The sequence below is a fragment of the Octodon degus genome, unplaced genomic scaffold (assembly GCF_000260255.1).
Source record: "Octodon degus isolate 3935 unplaced genomic scaffold, OctDeg1.0 scaffold00003, whole genome shotgun sequence".
Classification (NCBI taxonomy): domain Eukaryota; kingdom Metazoa; phylum Chordata; class Mammalia; order Rodentia; family Octodontidae; genus Octodon; species Octodon degus.
This window is the reverse complement of record NW_004524579.1, coordinates 13715496-13722477: the sequence shown is the minus strand read 5'-3', so window position 1 is coordinate 13722477 and position 6982 is coordinate 13715496. Positions and strand designations below refer to the sequence as shown.

The 6982-nt window shown below is 42.5% G+C and overlaps 1 pseudogene; it reads right to left on the bottom strand.

Moving 5' to 3' along the window:
• Window positions 1-410: 410 nt before the first annotated feature.
• LOC105742046 lies at window positions 411-5958 on the bottom strand (annotated as a pseudogene).
• Window positions 5959-6982: the final 1024 nt, after the last annotated feature.

The following is a 6982-nucleotide window of genomic DNA, read 5'->3' as shown; positions in this document are numbered from 1 at the left end:
AAGAATATAAAACAGGGTGAGAGAGTAGAGTTGTGTTAAGCTGGGAAAGGCCTCTTAGAAGAAGTGAAATTTAACCTGATACTTGCCCAAGGGAAGGAGCCAGGCCTAAAGGTGAAGCTTCAGGAGAGTCGTGGGCAGAGGAATTGGCCAGTACAAAAGGCCCAAGATAGGGACAGCCTGGGGCTTCAGAGACACAGATTCTATTGTAAGCAAGGGCACAGCAGAATAAGTTAGTATCAGAGAGCTGAGCAGCAGCCAGCCCCAGGAAACTGAATTAGAGGACAGCTTCATAGGCCAGTGTCAGGAGCTGACCCCTCATTCTCCATGTCAGATACTGGAAGGTTCTGAGCAGAAGATCACAGGATGTCACTGTGCTCTAAAATTCCCATTCAACTTTGTGAAGAATAGCTTTACGTAGGAGGGGAAGGCAAGATGAGTTTGAAGAAGGCAATTACAATACTGCTGATTGCAAAGATTGTAAATTCCCCTGAGTAGAGAGAAAACAATTTAGAAGGCTGGAGAATATGTTTTAAGCAAAGTCAGTATGATAATCCAGTGAAAGATAACCAGGGAATAGAGGAATGAGACAACTAACTCATGGCTTCTACTTGGTGTGAACAATTAGGTATGTGGTAATATAGTGGTGCCATACGCTGAGACAAGCAAAAGAGAAGTCAAAAGAAGAAATGAAGATATTAGAGGCCTGAGGTTCTTATGAGGCCACCCAGAAGGAAATGAGGACAGAAGGATATAGAAGTCCTAAAATCATGGGAAAGACTAAGCCTACATATTTGAATTTTAGAATCATTGACACAGGTTTAGTAATGGAAACCAAAATGTAAAAACAACTCCCTGAAAAAAGAATATGTAATTAAACAAGAAAAGAGGATCTACCATGGTGCCCAGATATTGATATTAGGATAGGTTGGAGGAACCAGCTTGGGAAGTCAGACAAGAGCAGAGAAGCAAGAGGAAACTGAAGAGTAATCTGAGAGCTCTGTGAGTTAAGTCACTGTGAAGGATTTCCTGGATTAAACTGTGTTTCAGCCCAGCCTTGGAGCTGGGTAAAGTTTAGACCCCTAGAGAGCTCTGCAGGGTGCTCCAGTTTAAGGCAGAAGTTTGAGCCATGACTTGGAGCAGAGTCAGGACCATAAGGGCCTGTGGAGGCAGTGGGAAAAGAAACAGTGGTGACAACATTAGCCTCTGCCCATATGTTAGAGGCTACAAGGTAGAGTCACAAGGGCCCTGTGAACACAAGAGGAAGACAAAGCTGTCCCTGTCTTCCAGTCCTTGGTTCACGTGGGCTCCAGATGCATTCAATGTCTGGGAACTCAGGACCTCCACCCAGCAGCAATGTTCCTTCCTCCCTCTTCTGGCACTAACAGCAAGGACCATCAAGAGAGCTCTACAGGGCCTGGGTCTGTTTTCCCTGTGTGCGACCAGTCCATCAGCAGCTCTGGATCAAATGCTCATTTTGTTTTTTAACTGCTGTCTGCTTTCTGAGAGGGATGCCTTGGGGAGTCTTTAACCCAAGAATTCAGGAAATTAGCTCCACTTTAAGATCCACTCTCTTCAGCCAACTTTCTGTAAACCCCTATCTGCCCCAAATTGAGGTGGTTTCTTAATTAAGGTCATCTTCCAATCTCCGTGAGTGAAGGTACCTTGTTTTCCCAACTTTTCTCCTCACCTGCTTCTAAAAGTTTGGGAGACAGTCTCAGTTTCCTTAGAATCCTTTGCTTTTTGTAGAAAACATGTCATACCCAGATAAAGCATCTGGGTTCTAGTCTGGGCAACCAGTTCCCATCTTCAGTGTCCCCGAATAACTGTCAAATGGAAAATGCTTTTCACCCTGAAGCTGAAGGTAAAAAGAATCTAGAATTGGGCTAGAGATACTGCTCCTCAGAAGAGGAGCTGTTCCCAGCTGGGAAATCTTGCCAGATGGAAGCATGAAGGGGGAAACCTTGGTTCACAGGAAAACATCCCTGGAGTAAGGAAAGAATGGATTGGATGGCTTGTATATGGACATCTTCAATCTCATTCCAGTGTACAGGAAACTCCCTCAAGTGCATGCATATATACGCATACAAATATGCCCACATTTTTCAGTCCCAGGCATTCCATGCCAGCCCTGCCCTTGAGGAACACTGAGATGGTGACTGAGACTGGGCACACATCTGTAATCCCAGTGCTTGGGAGGCTGAGAACAGGAGGATCACTAAGAGTCTGATGTCTGATCTGTGTAGCAAAACCCTGTAGATCCTGTGCTAAATACATTTTTTAAAAAAATATGCCCATGTTTTGTACTCAGGCACATTCACTAATCTTGAACTTGGAAACACAAAACACTATTCAATGGTCTTCAAGTATTTCCCCTTGATAATGTCCCTGTAGTCACACATGTGCAGACAGTTGTATAGTATTCACTTTGTCCCCACCCTCCAAAAAGGATGGCACTGAGTTTACTAATAACTAATACCTACAGTGTACGTAACACCACCAGGAGCTCCTCATGCCCTCATTGCCACCTCATCTAGCTGGGGCTGGTGAGTTGAGTCCACATGCTGGGGACATCCTGCTCTCAGCTTTGCCTCTTTGTCCTGCCCTTGGCTTTAGTTATTCAGCTATAACCACTTGTACATGTTAATGTCTTATTTGTGTCTGTTCTTAGACCTTTTAAATATGTATGTGTGTCCTAAATACCGGCCGTTGGCAGAAACCACATCTCTCCAATTAGGCCAGGAGGCCTGGGCCTCCCTCGGGTACAGATTGTCTCTCTTCTCTAAGACATGTGTCACCTGGTGATGGTGTGTCTGTCAACCCACTTAAACTAGAGGCTAATCGAAGGCTGGGGTCTTTCATTTCATTTACTAGGGTTCTATGTCTGAACCAGTTCAGAATGCATGGAGCATGCTTTACAGACAAGATGAAACTAAAGTTAGTAGCATTATGGGTATCCATCTTCCTAAGTACTGGTGTCCTGGCCCATCCTCTTTTTGGCCAGCATGCACAGAAGTTCAGGTTTTACAAAGACTCAAATTTGATATGCCCCCTAACCAGGTCTGAATGCACAGGGCTACATAACAAACTCTGCAAAGGGTCAATTTCATAGCATCAGGAAAATCCCATGCATATTCCCATACCTTGCTCATTTGCATCTCAGTTCCTATTCTGTCTGCCACCACTGGGAGTGAGATACAGGGGACCAATCTCCTTTAGAAGATAGCGTGTAGGGCCAGGGAGATAGCTCAGTAGAATAAGAGCTCCCCTAGCAAGCACAAAGGCCTGAGTTCAACCCCATGAGACTGATTCTGCAGTATCTTTGAGGAAGGCAGGAGACATAAGTGTGCTAGAGGCCTAACTTTGGTGTCGGGCTAGGGAGAATGGCCTGCAAGGGAGGAAGGCTAAAGGGCACATGAGAGCCCCAAGCTGAACTTTCACATGGTGCCTTTATTATTCAGGGTCTGGAGATACAGAGCACATGGGGGGAAGGGAGAGGTGGAGGAGGGAAGGGAAAGGAAAGAAAGAGAAATAGAGGGGAAGGGTGGGAAGGGGAGGGGAGAGAAGAGGAGGGGAGAGGCTATGAGGGCAACAGTGAAGAGAGAAGAGAATTAATTATGACAATCACATCATATCATGGTAGAAAGTAAGAATCCCCCAATATGCAACTGCAAGGTGGAGAAAAGGAGAATCCAATGGAATAACTGACACAAAGAGGGGGAAAACTGGGGTCCACTGGTAGCTGCCAGTGCTGTTTACAGCCAGTGCATACAGAATGACAGTTACTGCTACCAGAATCCAAAGACCTAAGAACCTAGAGTACTGATTCCAAAGAGCTATAGGTCAGAGACAAGCAAAATTACTCACCCTTTGTCATGTTGGGCTCTCTGGCCCTCAACAGGGTGGATAAGCCCCACCCACAATGGTGATGGAAAATTTTCTTTTCCCAGTCTAAGGACTCAAATGTTAATGTCTTTCAAAAACAAACCTGTAGATTTAGCTAGAAATAATGTTTTATCAACTTTCTAGGTATCTTTTAGTCCAATCAAGTTGACACCTAAAATTAACATTACAATTTCCTAACTACCAAAATTGTTGCATTTGCTTATTATTCCTCTCCATGTATTCACCATCTTCCCCCACCCAGGAGTAGAAGATGAAAGATTGTATTAGAGGTGAGGAAGAGCACCTGCTCTTTCAAAAAGGTGCTCACACTCTTGGACAGACTGCAAAGAATGGTTGGGAATACCAGAATAGAGTGGTCTTGGCTGTCTCCCCCAAACAGAGCATCAGCATGCCCTGTTGAAACTTGCCCCTGTCACTCTTATCACTTCTGTTTTAGTAGCTTGGATAGAACATTAGAATTGGCTGTTGACCACTGCCACATCTAATGACTGACACATAACTTGAATAAGAAGCTGATTTGTATTCCTTTTCAAATTCTGCATGCTATGTAGAACCCAAAATGATGGATGCCCAGGAAAAAGGACTAAGAAAAATATGGTGAACACATGGGAATTGACATAGGTTGAGCTCCCTAAAAATCAGACCATTGGTGACAAGTAGAAAACAAGGAATAAATGCAGTGTCTTAGAGTCCACATGACTGATCCTCTTTAAGAGATAGTAGAAGTAAGACTGGATAGATAAGGGAGTTGAGATGTGATTCAGTCACTCCAGAGAGCTCTGGACTTGAAAGAACCCCTCAGAACTCTCCTGTTTTGTATTCCACCATCTACTATTCTTTGCCTGAAGGCTTCCCCAATATATCAACAAATGGCATAGGTAGGGGAAGAGTAATGCAGAGCTGGAATCTGGAGCAGCACAGCACCTGCCCCAGAAGCCCTTGTACATTCCCATTTAGGAAACAGGAATAAATGGAAAGAAGACCCAAAAGGAGCCTTAGCATCATGCCTTCTGATCTTAAACAACTCATCAAATTTGTCCAACCACTAGTTTCTTTACTTATAAAATCAGAATATAAATTACATCCATGTTTATGACTGCTAGATGTACATTGAAGTCTCCTGAAATGTTTTTCAAAATTACTCAATCTGGATTCTCCTCTTATACCAGATGAATCTCGAAAGGCAAGGGTCTAGAAGTCACTGAAAACCGTCTTGTTCATTGAATCAGTTATCTGAATTGAAGAACCAGGAGGTAATACATAATCTTTATGGCCACTTTTTTATTTAAAGAGAAGAAAAATATACAAAATTTCAAAACAAGATTATAGGAAATTAACAATGGTTGTTATATTGCATACTGTTATCTTCAAAGTGGCTCAGATAACAATAGAGACATGCAAAATTGATCAAACAATTAGCTATTAACTGTTCCTCTCAATAAATCAATAGAAAATTAGTAATACAATTATCTTAGCTATATTTTTTTCAGGAGAGGAAAAAGTATGTAAGTTTATTTTACACAGTTGGGTGAAAAATAAATTTGAGAGGAAGTAGATAAAACAATATGGTCTCATATACCCTGAAGGAGGTGGTGCCTGATTTGGAGGGGAAACCATTATGTCCAAGTAATCGCCTCCTTGGAACTTCTGTGACTGCAGAGTCATGGAATCATCCGTCCCCTTTCTACCAGACATGGTGTTGCCAATCTCCTTAACTTGATAGCCAGGTCTTTTAAGACCCATGAAAACAATTGCAAAATTGAAGTGTGTGCCTTTTTTTCTAGCTTCTGGGTAGACTTCTCTTACTAAGCTAGTTAGTTCTTTCAAGGTTGCATCCATCCAGGTGACGATCTGCAGCTCACTGGACAGGACATTGCTGCAAGAGAACTCATCCATATGGTGGTGCCAGCCATTGTTGGTGATGAAGACCTGGGGCAGGAGTGGACATGTCTTCTCATGGTCAAATTGCTTCTCTGGCTCTTTCCTAATTTCCTCCTGAGTAATTCATGACTCTACTGTCATCTTCTTACTTCTGTCTGCCACATGCTTGCCCTGACCTCCTCTGATCTAAGCAATGCTTTTTAATGCCACTGAGTTTTGGTGTGGTTTATTGAACAGAAATCTAAATTATACAGAGATGAGTAAGTGAAATGTTGAGCTATGAAAGAACATGGAGCTGGCTGTCTTGATTGGGTGTGAGGAAACTCAGTGAGCCAGGAACTCATAGAGCAAAGTCAGAAGAAGTCATGATGAAACTGCTGTCTAGGCTACACGTAGACAGAATTTTCAAAGAATCATTTGCTTTTTACTGATCCTGTGCTGAGAGAGGAAGCTTAACTAGAGAATTAGCTGTTTAGTTTATAACCAGAATTTAGAGAAATATAGAGAGGTCATGACCTCCTGGGCTGGAAAAACGTATCCCTCATCTACAAGGTTCCACTTGGAGAATGATTCCATAAGCGAAATCAGGGCTGGCACAATTAAAAGTGACTACCAAAAAAAACTTGTGTTAATATCTCTGAAATATCTATGATATTATCAGTGCTTAAGGTGATTCTTAGAAAAAAAAAGGCTAAAGAACATGAATAATATTGTATTGCAGGTTCCTGACATATCAAAAGTACAGACGGGATGTTACAAAAACAAGTGCGGATTGTTGTTTGAGGCGCAGAATGAACACAAGATACATAGAAAGACCACACAGAGTTTTTAGAAGGTATATCAGTGTGATTTTGAGTTAAGAATATCTGAAATTATTTAATGAAAAGACAATCAGGTCTCCCAAATTCAAGCCTGAGGAATTACACTAAAAGAAAAATAAATGGACACTGGACCTGTTTTTGTTTCCTTCTGGAAAGGACTTCTCGGGAAATAAAGTGAAGAGCTCAGAGTTTCAAATGCAGAGCTGTGCCACACAAGGCTGGAGGACCCCTCAGAAGAGGCTGTGAGGAGCAACAGCCCAGGGGGACCCTCCGTGGGACCCAGGTGAGTCGTACTTTTTCCTTGTTAATGGGAATAAAGCATAGTTTTAAAATATGAAAAACTTGAAACAATGCATAATTTCACTAAACAAGCTAGT